Source organism: Dendrobates tinctorius, unplaced genomic scaffold (assembly GCF_039654945.1).
Source record: "Dendrobates tinctorius isolate UK_male_01 unplaced genomic scaffold, ASM3965494v1 ptg000005l, whole genome shotgun sequence".
NCBI classification, from domain to species: Eukaryota; Metazoa; Chordata; class Amphibia; order Anura; family Dendrobatidae; genus Dendrobates; species Dendrobates tinctorius.
Window position 1 is genome coordinate 30,139,410 of NW_027361673.1, and position 24,475 is coordinate 30,163,884.

Sequence of the window (24,475 nt, forward strand, 5' to 3'; positions counted from 1 at the left end):
CCGCTCGCCCAGGGGAGGTTCGCTTGCCGCGGTCCAGTGGGTTCACCCTTGGGAATCCTTACAGTTGGACTATTGATAGAGCGGATGATGGGCAGAAAATTGGGCTTAGATCCTGCTGTCTTCCTACTGGGAGCAAAACACCCGTCACTTACTAGAAGTTTTCACAAATTACTAAATTTCCTTTTTATGGCCACCAAAATCCACATCGCTGTGAACTGGAAATCCTCAGTGCTTTCAATTATACTCGTTAAAGAAAGAATGAATAACATTATGCTTTATGAGCAAAGTGAGGCTACAAGAAATGACATGTGGGTCAACTTTTTTAATACCTGGAGGCCTTGGATGGTACTAGAATCCAATACACAACTAGACCAGGTGTTGCAACTTTCTCCATGATGTTGTGGGATGGCGGGATGTGGGTGGAGATGGAAGGGGCCTGGATTGGATCTCATCCCTATTCTTTGTTAATATTGACAACAGGTGCAATAGACTTCCACTACACCTCATACTGTGGATTTATCACCTCTTTCCTAATGTGTTATTCCCCCATGTCTTTGTCAATGTCCAGTCTCCCCCCATGACTGATGTGTTTCTATTATGTACATTTAAATTTCCCCTGCAAGGAAAAAATTTACTTCAAACAAAGTTATATTTTTGATTCTTAAAGTGTTTAAATAAAGCCTTATTGAAACTAAAAATAGCCGTGTCATTATAATGCTGCTAAATAAAAATATCTGCTCTATGCTGTGACCCTGAATAAATGATTGCCCCTCACTAAATTCCCTGCATAAAATATGACCCATACACTGTCCATCTTATGGTACATGCCCTCCACACTGCCCTCTCCTTTGCAAACTGGGCCCTCTCTTCACATTGTCCTCTCACGCTGGGTTCCCCCTATATGGCCCAGTCTCTTTTCTGTGCCCCCTCATCACACTCCCCCTTCTTGGTTTACTGTCCCCTACTGACTGCACCCATTCATTGTAACCCCATGCTACACATCACACTACTCAGTCTCTCTTTGTGTCCACTCACACTTTTGTCCCCTCATACTGTCTCCTCACACTATTCCCCTCAATAGTCTCCTCACATATGCCCCCATCTTCCCTCTTGCTCCTCATACTGTCTTCAAATTTCTGTCTCCCCATATTGTGCCTACACCTGTCCCTACCTTGCTCCCCAAACTGTGTCCTCAAATCTTACCAACCCCATTACACTAAATCTTCTCCCTCCCCCGTTATACTAAACCTTCGGTGTCTTCAGCTACGCTGGAGCACTTACCACCAACGTTGGTCATGCCTCTGCAGTGCCAGCGAGTGACGTCATTAGTGTGATCACATGACGACAGTCAGAGCTTCAACTGTACAGGCTCAGAGAATGGCCGACTCCTGCTCCAAAATGCAGCCACCTGGGAGACACATAGGACCACCGCAACAGGCTGCCAGAAGGCGCCCCGCTGCCGACTGTGCCTGGGGCATATGCCCTGCCTGCCCCCTTCCCTAGATACACCTCTGCATACTTGTACAACAAGTTGGAATGTGGGGTAATAAACCAGATGGTAATTTGGATCCATAAAATCTATTTTCTGCATATTGTAAGACATCTAAGCTCCTCTTAGTAAGTGTTAAATGATACTGGAAGTGTACTCATTCAAAAGTACTTGCAAAAATTCTTCTTGGAAGTTTGATGTAAATATAGGTAAAATGTTTTTGGCTTTGAACTTTTAATGTCCTTGCACATTTCATTCTCCATCTCAATACATTTATAAACTGTGCAGATTTTTTAAGCACTAGAACTGACAGATTACCACTACTGTCCATCTCAAGTACTCATATATCTTAGGTCTCTCTCCTGGGTGTGTTTTATCCATAGTTGAAGTACTCGTAATTTACCACAAAATGTCTGCCCATTGATTTATCTGTGGCCTACATTTCCCCTGACACGCTCTACATTGTTTTCTTGCCAACGACTGCGCCTGTGTCTTCTTTATCTACATTCAAAAATTGTGATTGCTTTCACTACCAATGTTTTTCTGTGCAAGCTTTTCTCTACAACATCTGGGCATTTCCTCAATCAAAACTTTTCTCCGCCATAATGCTGTGATGAATAAAATGTGGCTCATGATTTGCAATACTATGAAGAACATCCACACCAAAGCATGTTTCTACATTGCAATAATGACATTCTGTAAATTCAATAGCTACATTCAGAAATTTCAGTGAAAACTTTCATTATATCTAACCAACATTCCAAATAGGAAAGAAATTTTGGCGAGTCCCAAAAATAAATAAAATCCTCAATTTATTTCAAATAATTTAAAAGATCATATAGGTTGGGGATACATCTCAATGCGTTTCTGGCAAAAGCCCTTATTCACAGATAAGATTCCTATATCAATAGAAGAGACAGAAGATTCGGCACTACTCAACCCCTAAGCAGTTCCATGACTGCTATTCAAGTTCAAAATCACACACCTGGACCGACCGCCAAAATACCGTCCGAACGGGTGCTCAATCCAGAAAAGCAAAAATGTAATCTGATTATGTACAAAAGAGAAAAAAGTGATGGCACTCACCGTTCTGTCGTGAAAATTCTTTATTGATTAAAAGGCATTGCACGGGAGGAACGTACAGAGAGTGGACGCTGTCCACTCTCTGTACGTTCCTCCCGTGCCAATGCCTTTTAATCAATAAAGAATTTTCATGACAGAACGGTGAGTGCCATCACTTTTTTTTTCTCTTTTGTACATAATCATTCCTATAGCAATGCTATTGATGTAAATTTAAAATTCACTTATACCGAACCACAGGATAAAATCAGTTTCTTGGATTTTTTTCTTATGGGAGATGTAAAACAAAAAAGTCAGATATCAGAACTATAGAAAACCTAATACCACTTAGAGCAGACAGCTGCCACCCCTGCACACACTGTGAATTAAATCCCTTAAGGTGAATTAAATAGAATCTATAGACTGCAAACTCAAAAGATTGATGCAGCCAATGATATCAAAAGATTTATTAATTGTAATACAAACTATGTTGTATATTGCATATTTTGCAAAGAATGTAAAATGAAATACACTGGCTGTACAATACGTACATTAAAGAAAAGGATGGTAGAACATGTTACTACCATCAAAAATAAAAATGCATCCTATTCAGGAGCATGCAAACATTTTGTAGAGAGACATAAAGGGTAATTAACTAATTTTTCATTCTATGGGATAGAAAGAGTGGATTTTCCTATTAGAGGCAGTGATTGGAAGAAAAAACTCCCCCTAAGAGAACTAATTTGGATCATTAAACTTGATACAAAAGGCCACAATGGTAGGAACTAGATTCAAAAATTTCTCTATGGACTCAAGCAGTCGGCAAGAGCTTGGAACTTGAAAATGAACAAAGTTTTGATGAATGAAGGATTTAAAAGATCTCAATCTGATCTATGTTTGTATACGAAAAATGTAGTGAAGGAGTAGATGTATGTTCTCCTATATGTAGATGATGTGATCATGTCTCATCAAGATGAAAAAGAAATTGCAAAGCTAGGTGAAATTCTCACCCAGCACTTTGAGACTAAGGACCTTGGAAATATGACATAATATTTTACACATCCAGAGAGAGGAAGATGGGAGTTTTCTTCTCAACCAAAGTCCTAAAATTTCCACAATCCTAACCAGTTTGGAATATCAGAAGCTAAAGGTGCGTCAACACCAATGGATCCATCCTACTTAAAGTTGGAAGGATAAGAAGATATCTGCTATCCAGCAATGAGAGTCACAGACAAGCAGTGGGGGCGCTTCTGTACATAGCAACTGCAACTCATCCGGAAATCACAGCCACAGTCGGAATTCTCTGCTGATGTGTAAGCAAGCCACGCCAAAGAGACTTGAATTGAATGCAATTAAGAGAATTCTTCAATATCTTAAAGAAACTCAATGGCTAAATCTTAAGATATCTGCAGGAGATCTCACTCTCAGAAGTTATATGGATGCAGATTGGGCTCGAGATTCAAGTGACCGGAAATCAACAAGTGGTTACTTGTTCAAGTTAGGAGAAAATTCAATTTCTTGGTCCAGCAGAAAACAAGTGTCAGTCGCATTATCTTCTACAGAAGCGGAATATATGTCTGTTGCTTATGCAAGTCAAGAAGTAATTTGGTTGAAACAACTTTAGGATGCATTAAACTTGCCAGTAGTGAGAAGATTAGGGAAAGGACTAAGCACATTTATGTAAAACATCACCACTTACGTGACTTAGTGGAACGTGGTGTACTTGAGTGTCTTTATTGCAAGTCTGACCAGATGATAGCTGATGGTAAGACAAAGTCATTATCAAGAGCCAAGTTTGTAAACTTCAGAACCTCAATGGGACTGTTCAGTTGATAGATTTGTATGCTGCTCATAAAGTTAGAACAAAAAAAATTCACACAGGGATAGCATGTGACTGTATTTCCTGTTTTTCCTGTGTCTGTGTATGAGAGAGGCAGCCTGCTGTAGATGTTGCACAGATAGAGACACACAAATTATTTATTCCTGATCTATTAAGCTTATCATATATTGTTCCTGAATAAAGAAGCTCTGTTGTCACACGCTTGGAGAGTATCCTGAATAATCTGCTGCCAACACCCTCGGATGTCCTGAGTATAATTATTGGGTCCTTAATGGTATTTTAATAATACAAAAAAAGTTATTTTAAAAAATTAGTTTTTAAAAGGGTTTCTTTTTGTGTTCTATATTGCACACCATACTAACTCCAGTTCATTTTTTTCAGTTTAGCTTCAGGTTTCTGCACTTAGTGCAGGTAAGGGTGTTGCCTCCGTTACTTTGAGCTGGAAATTACATTTATGTTGCTTCCCACTTTTTTGGGGCACTCATGTTCGGGACTCGGTCCTGCTCGGCCCTTCTTCACATTGATGTTTCTTTGACACATGGTAAGGTTTTAATACTAGAGGTTAGGACCATCCAGAATTTGAGTACACCATGACACTGGTGGGATGGCTTTTACCCCTCTTTGATAAAAAAAACGGTATTTAATAAGTACCCAATGTTACCTATATGCGCTATTGCTTTTACTTACTTACTTGCAGCAGGGTATCTGTTCATTTTGTTTCTGTCCATGGTCTTGTCTAGTCCAATGTATTGTATAAAAGAAGCCCAGCAGTTTCGTGGTGATCAACCACGCTGTTTATGCTGCTATATAATTACACATTGACATACAACCCTCATGTCAAATGCAAAAGCGGAGATAATTCAAATATGAAATTATTACACATGTCAATGATATGATAGAGTGTGAACGTAGGATCCAATATATGTTTGAAGGACTATACAAAAATTGCACAATGGATTGAATAAGCATAGATTCAATATACAGATCCAAATTACATTTTTTATCAGCATGTAAATAGAAAAAATAACTTTACAACTTAAAACCGACTTAGGGCCCCGTCACACATAGCAACTCACCAGCGATCCCGACAACAATATGAACTTGTCAGGATCGCTGGTGTGTCGCTACATGATCGCTGGTGAGCTGCCAAACAGGCAGCTTCACCAGCGATCAGGACAGCGACACGCGGGTAACAAGCGACGCACATCGCTTGGTTACCCACTGTGTACCTTAGTTACCAGCGCGCTGGTGCAGGGAGCTGGTAACCAAGGTACACATCGGGTTTCTAAGCGCCGCGCGGCGCTTAGAAACCCGATGTGTACCTTGGTTACCAGCTCCCTGCACCAGTGCGCTGGTAACTAAGGTACACATCGGGTTTCTAAGCGCCACCCGACGCTTAGAAACCCTATGTTTACCTTGGTTACCAGCTCCAGCTCGCTGATCGCTGGTCTCCCGCCTGCCACACACAGAGATGCGTGCTGGCCAGCTGGAGACCAGCGATCAAAAAAATGTCCTGGCCATTCCAGGACGATCAGCGATACCTGGCAGGAGGGCCGGTCACTGGTAAGTGTCACACACAGCGATCTCGCTGGTGAAATCGCTGTTACATCACAAAATTTGTGACACCGCAGCGATCTCGCTAGCGAGATCGCTGTGTGACGGGGATTTACATGTAGTGGGAAGGTATTTGTGTTATTAATCACATGGTGAAGATTGATCTTACAATACAGTGTGACTGGTAACGGACAACAGTCATTACATCTGAGATTACACTGTTTTCCAGTACGATCAGGGCTTTTACCTTAGCATGCAATTGTGACTTGATCTTATCACTTTACCTGTTTTCTCACCCTGTTTATGATTTGTTGAAAAGTGTGCAGATCTCTTTCTATCATACTCATATATAAAGCTGCTTTTAAAGTGTAACTACGGAGAAGTGCGGTAAACTCTTTACCTCGTTATATCTTTGTGTAAGTCTAATATTTTTGCTGATTGATGTTTTTCTGGTTAAAGTAATAAAAGTCGATGTGTTTAGAACTTTAAGATTTAAGTCAGTTATCTTCTCACATAACTTACCCGACAAACCCCCATTAACTTGTCAAAAAATTAAGCAATTCTTATGTATATCACTCAACGCTGCTGACGTAAAGGGGGGTATAATCTTGAATGAGGCGGTATGAAATAGCTTAGGCCAATTTATATTGTGAAGTATAAATTGGCCTAGATCATAAGATACCAGGAGTATAATCAAGCCTAGGCCGCTTTAACCCCTAGCATTGTCTGGAGTTAGGGTATTCTATGGCCTGTTACACCGGCTCACACAGCAATTTTCCAGGTTCCTTTGACTACACATTGATAGAGCAATTCTCTCTTTTCAGTTCGGCCTTGCTGACATGGCATCATTGCCAACGTCATGCTGATTGACAGCAGTATCCCTGCAGTTAGGCAGTAGCACCCAGCTTTCAATCAGCATGACGTTGGCAATGATGCACCTCCAAGAGAGTGGAATTGAATAAGCTGCTCTGTCGATGTGATGTCACAGAAATCAGGAGAATCGCTGGCAGAAGCAGTCCGTGACTGCTCTGTGCTGGCAGAAATTGTCGCAGGGCAGAACAGGTAGGTACTTAGCAACTACCCACCGGTAAGTTCTTAGCCCCTTAGGAAAAACGCAAAAGTCCCAGATAACCCCTTTTAAATTTGGGTTACAATGGCTCTATTTAAAAGGGAAAACTAAAGTTTATCAATAGATGAACAATATATGACATTCTGATATTTTAGGAGTATTCTGGTATTGTATAAAAATTAAAAGTCAAAAGGATGCAATTTAAAAAAGATATCAGATCTTTACAAATCCTTCACCAAAAACTAAATACTATAATCCACTATGTATAATAAATATATTTATATATTTTACAATTTCTATATTTGCCACAATAAGCATTTAACAAAGTTCTCAAAGAAAATAGTGTAGCGATTGCATGATCATACTCCCCCAGGTGGTGATATTGGCATATAACATGCATGTCTTCTAGCATATTACCCTTAATCTTAGCTCCACTTTCTTCTAGAGGTCTTCAGATAGTATCAAGTCACTTTATTGCAAAAGTGTCACAATTTTGGAATTTTCTTCAAGGGTGTAGATCTTTCTGCATTGGTCACTAAACTTAAATACAGGTAAATGTATAAACTTATTTCCATGTTAACACAAAATTAACAATAGATGAAACAATTATAGAATTAATATAGTGCAAAAAGAAAACACGCTGGACACATCACGTTAATGCAAACACTCTGTTGATATTACTGTCAGTGGCATTTCATACACTGACTTTCTGTATTTTTTTTTTTTAGAGCACCATTGATTTTATGGTGCTGTACATGTAAAAAGGGTACATATAAGATACAAATATAAATTACAGTGAACAAACTAACAGTAACAGTCTGGAACAGTGAGGAGAGGGCTCTGCACTTGTGGTCTTTCAGTCTACAGGCTAATGGGGTAAGAGACCATAAGTTGGAGGATGCAGCAGCTACAGTTGTGGTGAGGTGACGTGGGGAAGAGTCATTAAAGGCTGTAGTTTCCTTGAAGAGATGGGTTTTCGAATTTCGTCTGAAGGTTTCAAATGTGGTAGATAGTTGGATATGTTGGGACACAGAATCCCAGAGGATGGGGATACTCGGGAGAAGTCTTAGAGGCAATTAGATGAGGAACGTACAAGTGTGGAGAAGAGTTGGAGGTCTTGGGAAGACTGGAGGTTACGTGTTGATAGATATTAGTTCGGAGATATAGGGGACAGATTATGGACAGCCTTGTAGTTGAAAAGGGATAATGGCGCATCCACTTGTAAGTAAAAACGTGAACTTCTTTATTGCTAATCCACTAAAATGTTACTCATGTTGTCTCGGCATACATATCTGTTCTAGAGATATGTATACTGAGACAACATGAGTAACATTTTCATGAATTAGCAATAAATAAGTTCATATTTTTACTTGCAACTGAATGTGCCATTATACCTTTTTCACATTTCTATGAAAGGATTAATGTTCCTTGGCACATTTACAGATGATTCAAACTTAGTGTGCATGTCATTTGGATGCACATTTAATATATACCGTATAAGCCGAGATTTTCAGCCCATTTTTAAGGCTGAAAGGGCCCCTCTCGGCTTAAACTCGAGTCATATACCAGGGGGGTCAGCAGGGGAAGGGGGAGCATGGGTGTCAGATCATACTCACCCCCTTCTGGCACGGTCTCTGCAGCCCCCCTGCTTCCTGCTTCTCATATGGTCTCTGGCGCCTGTGTTCAGCGGTCACGTGGTACCGCTCATTAAAGTCATGAATATGCGCATATTCATGACTTTAATGAGCAGTACCACGTGACCGCTGAACACTGGAAGAGCTGGACCATGGAAGAAGCAGGAGCTGCAGAGTCGCGCTAGGAGGGGGTGAGTATGACGGGGAGAACGGGGGAGCCATATTTATCTGTCACCGTTCCACCGCCGCGCACCGCTCTGTCTTCTGCGTCCTCTGGCAATGACGTTCAGGTCAGAGGGTGCGATGATGTGGTTAATGCGCACCCTCTGCCTGAACAGTCACTGACAGAGGACCCGGAAGACAGAGCGGTGCATGGCGGTAGAACGGGGACAGGTGAATATCTCAGGTGTCGGGGCCCTGAGCCAGTGGCGACACCAGCACCTGTCCCCCATAGCACGCCGGTGTCCTCGCCTGCTCAGGACACCGGCACCTGGCCCCCAGCAACGAGAGGTGAGTGTGTCATTTTTTTTATTCAGCAGCAGCATATGGGGCCTATTATATGGGGCATCTTTTGGGGCCATAACCTTTATGGAGCAGCATATGAGGCATATTCTATGGAGCATCTTACGGGGCCATCAAGATATATGGAACAGCTTATGGGGCATATTCTATGGAGCATCTTATGGAGCCATCAAGATATATGGAGCAGCTTATGGGGCATATTCTATGGAGCATCTTATGGGGCCATAACCTTTATGGAGCAGCATATGGTGCCTATTCTATGGGGAATCTTATGGGGCCATAGCCTTTATGGAGCATGTTATGGGGCCATAACCTTTATGGAGCAGCATATGGGGCATATTCTATGGAGCATCTTATGGGGCCATAACCTTTATGGAGCAGCATATAGAGCTTATTATTCTATGGAGCATCTTATGGGGCCATTATTAACCTTGTGCATTGTGCAGCATTATATGGGGTGTATTTTGTATGGAGCATCTTATGGGGCCCATCATGAACTGTATAGAGCATTATATGGGGCTCCTGATTCAATATGGATATTCAAAAACATTTAACCTAATGCAATTTTTACTTTTATTGGTATCTATTTTTATTTTTGAAATTTACCAGTAGCTGCTGCATTTTCCACCTAGGTTTATACTTGAGTCAATAAGTTTTCCCAGTTTTTTTGGCAAAATTAGGGGCCTCGGCTTATACTCGGGTCAGCTTATACTCGAGTATATACGGTATGCACAATCAAATATTACAAACAATACTTGAACTATTCTTCCATTTTTTGATCCTCTCATTTATTCAAATTACTCTACCCCATTGCCTTTACATCAGAGCACTGTGCTGGTTTGAGCTTGCTAGCAGTATGCGCTCCTGACTTCATTTCCCATACTTCCCACAATGTATTGCATAATCAATCTACTATTGCACATGCATGTGTGTATTTGTATATGTACAGTTGAAACTAGAAGTTTACTTACACTATACAAAAAGACACATATGGATGTTTTTTTTCTTCACTCAAATATCGCATTTCTTGGTATTGAAAGAATATGCCACTATTGGTAGTCTACAATCCACAAAGCACAAGCTTGTTGAAACAACAGTGACTATTTCCAATGTAACTGATATAAATTAGGACACTGTATTCTTGTGCAGATTTCAATAGTCCACTACACAAACACAGTCCTTAATGAAAACCTTGTAAGAGCTTGGTTGAGGGATTAAACCAGGAACAAAGGTAATGAACTATCCAGGCTTCTTCACAGGCCTCAGGGCAGTTAATTTGCTACACAACACACCTCTTCCCAGGATGACATCCCACATGACCTGTCTTCTAAACACCAAAGCTTAAAGGATCAATGATTTGTATGGACTCTTTGGACGTCTTGTAAGTAACATTTATCAGTTGTACTTTAATATGTCAGTTACCTAAGATATACAAGATCGGGTCTCTAACATCTTTTTAAATTTACTTTGTAACTTAATACTAAGATTTTCATTACTGAGTTTCATGATAACCACTCTAATGTGTTGCATGTGTTGCTGATGCAGATGCTGGGATTGGAGCCAACACAGAATCGGAGATACTGTGCACCTATTTTTTGTCATCACACAGAGGAAAAGGTGGAATACTGCACATCAAGATTAAAGGATATGCAGATGGCATATGTAGGGTGTTGTGGGTTCCAGTCTACCATGACTGACTTTCAATTAGAGAAGAAAAGATGCTGCTATTTGTGAATTAAGGTGTAACCATTGTTTGACTTAAATTGGTAGTACAAATGAAGCTTGGAACTTTGCAATATATATTATAACCAAAAACAAAAAACTCCACTTTAATTTTATATGGCTTAAAAAAATGCTCATATAATAGGATAACAAAGGCATTAAAATAACAATCTTATAGCAAAATAGTAAAGAGTCTCTAGAAGGGGTGGGGATGTGTATGCTTCCTTACTTTCCCTACCTTGCTGCGGATGTTGGCACCCTAAGTTCAACACGGCACCCCCGCTCAACGTCGGCTTTCCCTTATGACATTAAAGGGAATAACTAGCAGAAAAAAACATCACCAAACGCCAATAAAGTGGTATAGTGCAATGCAGTGGCCTATATCTACTGGATTACCATGATGAGTCATTTTTTATCCATCAAGGCAAACTATTTTATTCCTCAGGATCTTACTTAGTAATGTCCTTTTATTAAATAACACCAATAATGAATAGATGAGTTCAATAGTTTCAGACCCATATAATGGTGGGGTCTGTAATAACAGATTGTTTAAAAGGCAAAAGAACCCTTCTTACACAGATATAGTATGATTGTAAATCTACATGATAATGACCTTCATTATAAGCATTTATGCTCAGAGTGTTTTACAATTATGTCTTTTTAGTTGACAAATATAATATCCTTCTAGACCCGTATAATAATGAGATCCGTACTGACAAATTGTACAAGTACCAAAAAAATAAATCTCTTTTGTACAGATATATTGTAGCTTCAAACTGGCACAAAAAATGAGGATTATCAGATTGTTCAGACAGCCAAATACCCCCTCAAAACAATGTAGATATAGGAAAAAAGAAATTGATCAATAGGGATCGATATCATGATCAAAAATGCAGCAGACCAAAAAGAAAGATTTACTTATATAATAGTACAAGCCCCTCCCAATATGTTTCCCCCAGGGAGATAGACCAGGGTTCATCAGAGGACCTAATATGCTTGTGGAGGAGAGGTTACTGCAATGAGCAACATCTTACAATAGCCGTATGTGGAATAAGATGCCTTTGTAATATAACTTATAAGAGAAATGTTCTCCTGCTGCTCTGGTCATTGACTATCTGTTCAGTCGTAAAATCTGTTTTCAGTTACTACAGATTTTCCCATGACTGAGGCATTGATCTGATCATAGCTGCTCCTCAGAAAGATCCATGGATTGGAGAGAGGGGATAGAGACACACAGACACGGTGCTGCAAGTTTACTTTAAAGGACAGTATACACTTTAATTTCTTTACTTTAGGCACATGTGTTGAGTAACCAAACATTTGACATTCTTTTTACTTTCTCAGAAATGCAAAGTGTTAAATATTAGGTTAATTGTCACAGGGAACGTGTTTTGCCAGTCCTTCTAGCCAGGGCTGGCTCCAGGTTTTCGTTGGCCGCAGGCTAAAGAGTCTCAGTGGGCCCCTTTAACACATACCACAATTCATGATGCACATATATGGCAGAGAAATATATGTATAGTAAAATGCCAAAGATTTCACTTACTTCTTACATTACATGATTGATACCCATTGAAAAACGCTGAATCCTTGCCACGCACAATACATGCTGTTATGAATGGGTCACCGAGGAGGAAAACAAAAACAAGCTAAGCCACAGGAAAAACAGAGAGGTTGGTAACTATGCGGATTGCAGACCCCTGATCCTAACCACACAACTAACAGTAGCCGTGGAGCGTACCTACGATGAATCTAGATGCCTCGTCACAGCCGGAGGACTAAATGAGCCTAAAGCAAGGAAAGGGGAAAACTAACTGCCCCAGAGCAGACCCCAAAGGAATAGACAGCCCCCACACATGTATTGACAGTGAAACAAGATGAAAGCACAAACACAGGTAGGAAAATAGGCTGAGCAAACGATAGGGCCCACACTAACTAGAAAAGACAGGAAAGGAAAGATATTGTCTGCAATCACACCAAAAAACCCTGCAAATAATGTCCAACACTTCTGATAGCAAAAAAACCCTGAAGTCACTAGACTTCACCCACTATATCAGCACTCTGGCATATTCTGAGAACAGAGCAAAAAAGAGGCCAATCTACTAAGGGACAAAAGCAAACTGGCACATACAGTAACATAAGAGTGGAAATTCATCACAGCCCCAGCCGGAGCTGGCCGACCACACAGAAACTGAAAAGACAAAACCAAATCAAATGTGGACATTAGCAAACAAAACTTAGCTTGAGATGACAGGAACTGAGCTGGAAGCCAAGACCTCAAGAGGCAGAAAAAATCACCAGCATGGGAATAGGGAGTCGGCTGTCTTAAATCCAGTCTGAGACTGAAGATGTCCAATCCTCGTCCTCATTATCAGGTGTCAGGTCTCTGCTAATTAAATCAGCTTTACTACCTCCTGCCACCACCAGAGGGACCCCAGAAAGAGAACTCACGACTGGCAGACTAGAAAATGAATTCACAACAGCGTGTGCTGGGGAGACCTAAAAGTCAGAGTGAATGCGGTCAGAGTGAATGCAGACTTTTCACTTTAGATTGGACAGTATAGTCCTCCATAGAGTATTATGGATACCACATAGTCGTCCATACAGTATTAAGGGCACCACGTAGTCCTCCATACAGTATCATGAGCCCAACAAAGTCCTCCATACAGTATTATGGGCACCACATAGTCATCCATGCAGTATTATGGGCACCACATAGTTCTCATAACAGTATTATGGACACCACATAGTCCTCTATACAAAATAATGTGCCACATATAATTTTCCATACAGAATAATGGGCCCCATAAAATGCTCCATACAGTATGTTGGGCCCCATATAATGCTCACTACAGAATAATGGGCCCCATATAATACTCCATACGGAATAATGTGCTCCATATATTGCTCCATACAGTATAATGGGCCCCATGTAATGCTCCATACAGTATAATGGCCCCCCTATAATGTTCCATACAGTACATAATGGCCACATATATTGCACCATACAGTATAGTGGGTCCCATATATTGCTCCATACATTATAATGGGCTCCATACAGTATAATGGCCCCATAAATTACTCCATGCAGTATAAAGGCCCCCTATAATGTTCTATACAGTACATAATGGCCACATATATTGTGCCATACAGTATAGTGGGCCCCATATATTGCTCCATACATTATAATGGGCTCCATTTAGTACAATGGCCTCATATATTGCTCCATAAAGTATATAATGGTTCCATATATTTCTCCAATCAGTATAATGGGCCCCATATACAGTAATGTTCTATTTAGTATAATGGCTCTATATATTGCACCATACAGTATAATGGGCTCCATATATTTCTCCATACAGTATAACGGGCCCCATATATTACTCTGTACAGTCTATTGGGCCCCATATAATTCTCCCTAAAAAAAAATCAAATACTCACGTTCCCCACTGCTCCAGTCTCTTCAGAGTCTTTTAACTCTGCACTACTCGGCACAGAGGGTGCGCTATAGTGACGTCATCGTGCCCTCTGCCCTGATACATCACAGAGAGTCAGAAGATGTTGAAGAAACTGAAGCAGCGTAGAATAAGGAGAGGGGTGTGTATTTGAGGGTGTGCGGTCCCAGCGCTGGCACCGGGCTCCCCGACTCACGAGCCCCATAGTGTGCCAGTGTCTACAATGGTGAGTGAGCCCCCTGTTCATCCAGGGCCCTGGCTGTCACAGAGGGTTTGAACTATGACCGGACACGTCAGGAAGGGTCCCAGAAGGGGACCCACCCTAGTCAATGACCCACCCTAGTCAATGACCCACCCTGGTCAATTTTACCTGGAACCCACCCAAGCCAATTTTATCTGGATATGCGTCCTCAGACGCACATTCAGGTGAAATGTATTGCGGCGCAGAGACCCGCTTGCTTCCTGAGCTGCAATACACACTGCCAACCAATCAGTGGCTGGCAGGAAACGTTGACTTGCCAGTGATGAGCGGCACATGGCAGTGACGTCACGCGCTGCCTGTGCTGGCATGCCAAAGTTCAGCTACTGACTCCTGCGACGGCTACAGTAGAGGGCGGCGAGTGGCGTGGGAGTGGAGAAAAGTGATTAGAATTGTTTGCTTCTTTTTAAAGTGTGCTGGAAAAGAACAGAAGGGGACCAGCATGGGTGACATTATAACAAAATGGGGTACATTATACCAACATGGGGACATTATACCAGGAAGGGTCTCATGATGAGTGACAAGATCTGATCAACGTGCAGGATGGGACACATGTCCAAAATTGGCAGCGGGCCCCATTGGACTCTTGTTACGCCACTGGATGCAAGTGCTAAGTAAATTACTTATAAAATCTTGATTTACTGCCTGGAAAAGTGAGAGATCTAGCAACATTAGAAAAATAATACTTTCAAATGATCAAATTGCAGTAGATTATATTCTGTTCTCATTTGATATCAGTAATTTGTATGCAACTCCTTCTCCTGTACAGCACCATGGGATCAATGGTACTATATAAATAAATAATAATAATAATAATAATAAAAAATTACGTTTTGACGTTGACCACTTACCATGACTGAAAGTGCCAGTTTATACAGAGCCTCCCTGGTGTGGTAATCTACAGTAGGTAAGCAGTGAAGGATAGTCATTCTTAGCTGACAGTGCCCGGTGCCTTGTTTCTGCAGGAGATACACAAAGAATCTGGGAGTGGTTCCAAGTTTTGCGATTCGTGATTTGGCTTCAAGTACAGGAACAGCTGAGACACAATCGTCTGTCTAGGGAATGCTGGCACTCCAGGGTGTCATGGGCCACAAATGTGAGCACGGTTTATTTAACTACCAATTTCACTGCCAGCTTTAGAAATACACTGTGTGGATAAAAGTATTGGGACACATAAACATTACACTTACAGGGACTTTTATGATATCTCACGCCAAATCATAGCAATTAATATGGGTTTGGTCTCTCCCTTTGCAGCTATAACAGCTCCCAATCTTTAGAGAAGGCTTTCAACAACATTTTAGAGTATGTCTGTGAGAATTTTTACCCATTCATTGGGAAGAGCATTTGTGAGGTCAGACATTGATGTTGGAAAAAAGGGCCTATCTAGCCTTCTCCATTCTAGTTCATTCCAAAAAGGTGTTTGACAGAGATATGGTCATTGCTCTTTGCAAGGCATTCAAGTAGACCTTGCTGTGGGCAGTCATGCTGGAACAGAATATTCCTGAATATTGGGGTTTGTATTGATACGATATTTATAAGAGATATATTTTCGGCATCATAGCCTAAGGATGAACATAACGCATTCAATTAAATAACTGTAAGGCCATTCTAACCTCTCCAACTTAATATTGGTTCAATATTGTCCATGCCGTGTTTCTTCTCTATTGAAAGGTAAAATTGTGATAGGAAACATGATGACAATATCTACCTCCTGGAACCTGCAGGGGCAAAGAATTGCCGAAACTTAGGGATATCATAAAATTCTAACAGACTTAGCACATCCCACAACCAGCCATCATATGAGCTCACCAAGGAGATGTCACATCGCCATCAGACTTGAGGCCTGCTGTCCCGACCTTGGCCACCAGGAGGCCCCAGACTGTCACGTCGCCGTCTGACTCGGGGCCTGCTGTTCCTGACTCAGCCACTGGGAGGCGCAGTGGTTCACCCCCGAGTGATGGCGGCGACAGAGAAGGGGATCCTGCGCAGGCATCTGGTGGACGCAGGCTCCGCTCCTCTGTCAGTCATGAAGGGGTTGGTGCATCACCATCTGGCCTGGTCCTGGGGCGGTCCTGATGACATCATCAGTCCGGGAACCTGTGAGGGATGACCTGATCCCTCAAATACCTTGGGACTGGTCTTGCAAGCCGCCAGATATTCTTGGTTCCCCTGTGTGCTACGGTGTGATTTGCTATTGTTTGACTCTGACCTCAGCCTGGATTTCTGACCCCTCTACTGCCTGACGATTTTGTACCTCTGCTACTCTCCTGGTTTGTGACCTTGGCCTGGATATTCGACTCTGCTACTGCCTGCCATTTTTTTACCTTTGCCACTCTTCCGTTTTGTGACCTTGGCCTGGACTGTCGACTCTGCCACTGCCTGCCGATTCTGTACCTCTGCTGCTGTCCCGATTTCTGTCTACGTTTTTGGTTTCCTGCCTTTTCCCTTGGCGACCGTCCTGCTCTGGTCCACTGCTTCTCTAGACAGCCACCCCCTGGGCCTTGCAACAATTCCAGATCCCTGTATAGGGGTTAAGGGTCTCGGGGTTTCTCAGGGTGCTGTCCCTACTGCAGCCCAGATTCGCGGACGGACGTCACAGGAGAGGTATGTAGGCATAACCTTGACCTAATAAAATCAGAGTTTGGGTTTTTGTATTTGGTCAGTCCTGGAAGCTACAGCTTGCCGTGGGTTCTGTCCATTTTCCTGAAGAATCAAACAAATAAGGCAGCACTCTGTTGCGCTATAGCATGCAAATATGAAATCTGAAAATTAAATTACTGCACTAGAAATATGAAAAATTGAGAATGCTTAGCGCATAAATTGGCCAATTCATGTGTACCTGGCAGCCATGATAAGGCGATTCTCGATGTCAGGACCTAATGCCAATCCTTTCTTAGACAGTCTACATCTCTCTGGGAACCTAATGTGAATCCACTCTTAGACTAAAGTCTATATCTCTATGGAAGGGTAGGATTCTGTTGCAATTAAAAATGCCTGAGGCTAAGGGGTGGAGTACTCAGTCAGAAGGCTAATACAAATAACAAAAAACTGACAGTCACATCCAAACACAAATCAGGTCTGAACAGGTGCTTACCTAGAGTAGCCAACTGAAATACAATCAAACAAATAAGTCAGCACTCTGCAGCGCTATAGCATGCAAATGTAAAATATGAAAATTAAATTGCATAACTGCAGTAGATATATGAAAAATTGAGAATGCTTAGCACATAAATTGGCAAATTCATGTGTACCTGGCAGCCACGATAAAGCGATGCTCTCTGCCAGGGTCCTAATGTCAATCCTCTCTTAGACAGTTGTGAGGCAGCAACCGGAGTCATATGTGAGGGTCGCTATGTGTCCCCCAAAATGCACTCAGAAGCGTATTAGATCCACTGGAGTGCCCTGTTATCGCAGCAGTGTGCCTGTGACTCACAGGGCAGAATAAAAGTGAGTTTGAGCCTGGTCAAGTTATTTGGACCAAGGAGTTTATTCAGGAAAAGTTTATAAAGGGGCTGCCCCTCAGCAATTGGCTGGGGACAGCATTTCAAGCACACACACTAACCCTGATAAAAGCAGGGAAGGTGAGGCTGCGCACGCCCCAAGCACACACAGAAACCATTGCAGCACAATCAGTGCAGGAACTGCAGCTTATAGCACCTGGCATCGTCTGCAAGCCTAGACACATGTGGAAAGTCATGCACCAGCTGAAAAATGACCTCACAACCCGTGGACAGCTTCCACAGCGGTGACCAGGGACCGCACATGTAAAAGGTCAAGCAGCAGAGCAAAGACCTAACACCACATGTGCAGCTACGCAGCAGAGCAAGGAACTGAGCAGGCTCCATACAGGTAAAAGCCAGCAGTATCCCAGCTCAATTAGGGGGAAGGAGCAAAGGGTTAAAGCAAAAAACATGCATTGTCACGCCGACAACCAAATACAAACAGAACGGCGTGACACCCGGTATGGGCTTTTATTTTTTAAACGGACTGCAGGAAGGTAGTGAGGTCCGGTCCGTTTCCTCCAGCCCAGGTCTTATATGTGGCCTATGGCCACAGATTGGAGAAAGGAAAACAAAAACCTGCAGAGAGGGTTTGGGTGTGTCAGTTCTGACTTGCACAGAGACAGAGCAGTGGTCTGCAGAGCTCCCTGTGTGAGGCAACACAGGGCCAAGCGGAGCCAAGGTCTGACACCCCTTTCTTACCCGGGCATCACGGTCGCTCACGGCAACTGGCCACGGACTGTTTTTGTTGCTTCCCGGCTGCGATCCGGAGGATACAGCGTGTTGTGCACTCTGACTGTTTTTTGTGGACATTAAACACATTTTGTTGTTTGAACTTGCTGGGTCACTGTCTCATCACTGCACAGTGTGGACACCGCTGCTTTACATATGGTGGAGAATGCGGGCAGTGTGAACTGAGGCATACCCAAAGCGTGCTGCAAGTCATATATTTGGCCTGCAATGATGTAGCTTAAGCCAACTAATAAGATGGAGGAAATACTGAGACAGTTGGCCGCCTCACAAGTGTGACAGCAGAAGCTGCAAGAGGAACAGCAGCAAACCAACAAATTAATTCTGCAGCAGATTGCGGCTCTACAAGAGGCAGGTTCCTCAGCCACCACATACCGATCAGAAACCCGGTACAAGGTCCGCTCAGCGCTGAGGAAGATGGCACCTGAGGACGACATGGAGGTTTTTCTCACCATTTTTGAATGCACTGCGGAGCGGGAGAACTTGCCGGTGGCTCAGTGGGCTGAGGTGGTGTCCATCTTCTTGACAGGCGATGCACAAAAGGCCTACCTGGACCTCAGTCAGGACGATGCCCTGAACTATGGGAAGCTGAAAGGTGAGATCCTTGCCCGACTGGGGGTTAATACATATGTGCGGGCCCAACGGGTGTTCCAGTGGTCCTTTTCTGAGACTCGCCCTGCCCGGTCTCAAGCCTATGACTTACTGCAACTGATTAAAAAATGGTTACAGCCTGAGACTTTAACCCTGAATCAGATGGTAGAGAGGGTGATGGTTGACCGGCTGGTGAGGGCCCTGCCAGCCGCCATACAACGTTGGGTGGGGCAAGGGGACCCGGGTACTCTAGACCAGGTGGTAGGTCTGGTTGAGCCATATACAGCCACTCAAGACTTTATACGGGACACTGCCCCACTTCGGCTGTCACGTAAGGCCCCATCAGCTCAGGAGCCTGGGAAAAGTCTACAACCCTCCACCAAGTCCAATATGTATCGTGCACATACTGAGGGGATATCTTGGAAGGAGAGAGTCAACCGCCCCATGTCCCCTAGCATAACCCCAAGGTTCCCTCGGGCCCCAGTCCTTAAGCGTTGGCGGTGCCAAGAGCCTGGACATGATTGCTAACTGCCCCCTAACAACCGAATCCATGGACTGCGGGTACACCCGCCATGTATATATGTATGCCCAGCCAGTCTGCACTGCCACTACAGACCCTGTTGGTACCGAACCTCAGCGGTGCAAGGTACTCGTTAATGGGTACCACAAGGACGCTCTCTTGGACTCATGGAGTTTGGTGACTCTGGTACACGGGTCCCTGGTTACCGGGGATAGACCTAATGGACGGAAGGTGGGGGCAGTGTGCATACATGGGGACCTCTGTGAGTACCCGACTGAGGAGGTCACATTCTCCACCCCGTGTGAGGAGATAAAACATGTGGTGGGAGTGGTAAAGACTCTTCCGTATGGGACTGTATTAGGAAGAGACTTTCCCCTGTTCTGTCCCTGTGGGAGACCAAGGTTAACCTTCTCAGGGTAAAAAGTATTCCGGGCGCTGAACCTGAAGATCCCGAGTCAGGGATTCCTGCCGTAGGGGTTACCAACATAGGGATAGAGTGTAACCACGATAGGTTCCCCTAGAGGTGTTGACAGGAGAAGTTGAGGAGAACTCACCGATTCCTGAGCTGAAGGTGTCACCTGGTAAGTTCGGCACTGCCCAGCTCCAGGACCCCACTTTGACCTGGGCCAGGGAAAGAGTAATTGTGGTAAATGGGGTGGCTCAACAATCAGGTGCAAAGAGGGAGTTTCCCCGGATGGAGATCAACCAGGAGTTACTGTACAGGGTTGATAAAATCAGGGATGAGGTGGTAGAACAGCTGATGGTGCCTCAACCCTATTGTCGGGAGGTGCTCAATATGGCTCTCTCACATGCTGGGAGGGCATTTGGGGGCCAAAAAGACGCTAGAGCACATATTGCAGCAATTTTTCTGGCCTGGGGTCTATGTTGTGGTCAAAAGGTATTGCGACACATGTCCGGAGTGTCAACTAAGCTCACCAACCACGAACCACCGGAATCCTTTGGTGCCTCTGCCCATTATAGAGGTACCTTTTGAGCAGATTGCGATGGATCTGGTGGGGCCATTAGTAAATTACGCTCGGGGCCACCAGCACATATTAGTAGTCGTAGATTACTCCACCCGGTACCCAGAGGTGATACCACTCCATCACACTTCAGCTAAACTAATAGCCGGTAAACTGTTCGCCATGTTCTGTCACTTAGGGCTATCCAAGGAGATCCTTACCGATCAAGGTACTCCATTTATGTCTAAGGTGACCAAGGAGCTGTGTAAGCTACTCCAAATCAACCAGCTACGCACGTCGGTATACCATCCACAAACCGACAGGTTGGTGGAGAGGTTTAATAAGACCCTCAAAGCCATGCTAAAAAAGGTAATTGCCAAGGATGGGAGGGATTGGGACATGTTACTGCCCTATCTAATGTTCGCCATTCGCGAGGTACTGCAGGCATCAACAAGGTTTTCCCCGTTTGAGCTATTGTATGGCAGGCACCCAAGAGGACTGCTAGATGTAGCCAAAGAGATGTGGGAACAAGAGCCCACTCCCCATAAGAGTGTCATTGAGTATGTGACAAAAATGCAGGATCGGATTGCCATCATGTGGCCCATAGTAAAGGAGCATCTGTTGGATGCCTAGGCCGCTCAGCGCCGCACGTATAATAAAAAGGCCACGGTCAGGACCTTTAAAGAAGGAGACCGGGTGTTGGTACTGTAATGTATAATAATTAGATCTGTCTCTTTAAGCAAGCCAGACTTATGGGACTTGGGGGGTGGAGACAAGAAGGATGAGAAGGGAAGTTTCACTTTCACTTCTGTGTAGCATGGAAATGCAACTGTTATGCTGTGTGCTGGAGGACGAAGAATAAAACATATCTAAAGTTTAATACCTTGAATTCTTCATAACGTGTGGATACTACAACTGGCAACGAGGATGGGATATAATCACCTACTGCTGTGAGTACGGACTATATTTTACCGCTTCACACGCCAGCACCACTGAGAGACTCTATCATGGCTGACTACTTGCACACATTCCCACAATTTGATATGACTGATGTCATTAATCTCTCCCATAACTGGAGAAAATGGCTAAACAGATTTGAGAATTTCCTAGAAGCCATGGACATAAAGGAGGAGAAAAGAAAGAGAGCTTTGCTCCTGCATTGTGCAGGCACAGGAGTCTATGACATATACAGTACATTACCTGCAGCAGAAACAGACACATACAACAACTGCACTAAAGCTCTCACTGGCTACTTCAACCCTAAACAGAACATCAGATATGAAAGATATAAATTCAGGATTGCCAAGCAGCTTCCAGAAGAGTCCATAGACACTTATGTCACACGGCTGAAAGAGTTAGCACATGGATGTGCCTTTACAGATGTAGATGATGAAATCCTAACTCAAATAATTGTCACCTGCTCGTCTAATAACCTAAGGCGTAAGGCTCTGCAGCAGGATATCTCTCTACATGATTTGCTCAAAATGGCCCGTGCTATAGAAATAGCAGATCATCAGGCTACCGTAATGGAGAATGGGGATAAATTACATGTGCATAATCTCAAACAGAAAAATTTACCAGACAAACAAGCCCAGAAACAGAAGAAATGTTATAGATGTGGACAGGATTTCCCTCACCACCAGAACAAATGTCCAGCTATGGGACAAACCTGCAGTAAATGTGGAAAAGGGAATCATTTTGCAGCTGTTTGCAAATCAGCGCACTACAAGCCTCCGCTGCCTATGACAAAATCTGCAGAGGTAAAAGTGATAAATCAGGACACAGAAGAAATGTCTGCGACTGAGAACTATGTGTTCACTACCTCTGTCACTGGTTCAGTACAGTCTCCCTGTGTTACACTCTCAATCTGCAACACTGACATTACCTTTACAATAGATACAGGAGCTTCAGTGGATATCATAGATGGCACTACATATGAACAATTGAAAACAAGGCCAGTCTTACAACAAGTGCAGACTAAAATTTTTCCTTATGGATCTAAAACACCTCTAGCTATAATGGGACAATTTGATGCTGAAATTAGATATAAAGAAAACAGGCAGAAAACCACTTTCCACACATTACAAGGATCGGGAGGCTGTCTTCTCAGCTATCACACTGCCTTGGAGCTAGGGCTCATCCAGGTTATTCATACCATAACTGACCCTGCGGATATGGATGTACAAACTATGGTGAACAGCTTTCCCTCCCTATTTAGTGGTTTGGGAAAACTAAAGGACTCTCAAGTACACCTTCATGTGGATGACAATGTTCATCCAGTAGCCCAGCCTCACAGGCGTATTCCATTTCACCTGAGACAGAAGGTAGAAAAAGAACTCCAATTGCTCATGGATGAGGACGTTATTGAAACTGTTACTGGTCCCACTCCGTGGGTCTCTCCACTTGTGGTAGTTCCGAAACCAAAGACTCCTGATCAAGTGAGACTGTGTGTTGACATGCGCCTGCCCAACACCGCTATACAGAGGGAAAGACATATCTCACCTACGATTGATGACATTATTCATTTATTAAATGGAGCCACCATCTTCTCAAAGCTCGACCTCAATAAGGGATATCATCAATTAGAACTGAGTCCAGAGTCCCGATACTTGACCACATTTTCCACCCATGTGGGCCTCAGAAGATACAAAAGATTGACTTTTGGAGTCTGCTCAGCAGCAGAAATTTTTCAGGATGCAATAAGGAGTGTCATTCAACACATCCCAAATGCCTTTAATTACAGTGATGACATATTGGTTTTTGGTAAAACTCAAGCTGAGCATAATCGTGCTCTATATGCTATCTTCGAATGTCTGCTTTCTGCTGGACTCACTTTAAACAAAGAGAAGTGCGAGTTTGACAAGGGTTCATTAGAATTCTATGGTCACATCTTCTCGGCAAAAGGAGTACAACCAGACCCCAAGAAAGTGGAAGCTATCAGAACAGCCTCAATTCCAGAGGATGCCAGTGAAGTGTGTTCTTTCCTTGGAATGGCAAGTTACTGTGCTAGATATATTCCGAATTTTTCAACAATCAGCAATCCACTACGGGAACTTACAAAACAAAGTTGTATTTTTCAATGGTCTCAAGACTGTCCGGCCTCTTTTGAAACAATTAAAAATGAACTCTGCTCGACAACCACTATGGCTTATTTTGATCCAGCTCTTCGAACTGAACTGATTGTGGACGCCAGTCCCGTGGGACTGGGTGCTATTCTAGCGCAGTACAAGGATAACAATCAAAATCCTCACATCATTTCTTATGCAAGTAAGAGCTTAACAAACACTGAAAGAAAATATTCTCAACCTGAAAAAGAAAGCTTGGCAGTTGTCTGGGGATGTGAACACTTTCACTTATTTCTCTATGGAGCTCCCTTCACCATTGTCACAGATCATCAAGCACTTCTTACAATTTTTGGAAATCCCAGAGCTAAAATGCCTGCACGAATTGAACGATGGGGCCTACGTCTACAGGACTACAACTATAAAATTGTTCACAAAACTGGAAAATACAGCAATCCAGCTGATTATCTTTCAAGACATCCTACTA

General features: G+C 43.1%; 1 long non-coding RNA gene across 2 annotated transcripts in view; it reads right to left on the minus strand.

The window, feature by feature from the left end:
* Window positions 1-24,475, minus strand: part of LOC141083580 (uncharacterized) — a 171,505-nt gene that overhangs the window by 101,155 nt on the left and 45,875 nt on the right. Inside the window, exons 2-3 of one of the 2 annotated variants that reach the window (XR_012230758.1) lie at window positions 15,452-15,559; window positions 7,388-7,551 (exon numbers count right to left, since the gene is read on the minus strand). The exons of the other annotated variant lie outside the window; for it this stretch is intronic. This is a non-coding gene — a long non-coding RNA (uncharacterized lncRNA). Of the gene's footprint in view, window positions 1-7,387; window positions 7,552-15,451; window positions 15,560-24,475 lie in introns of those variants that run through there. 2 annotated transcript variants of the gene reach the window in all.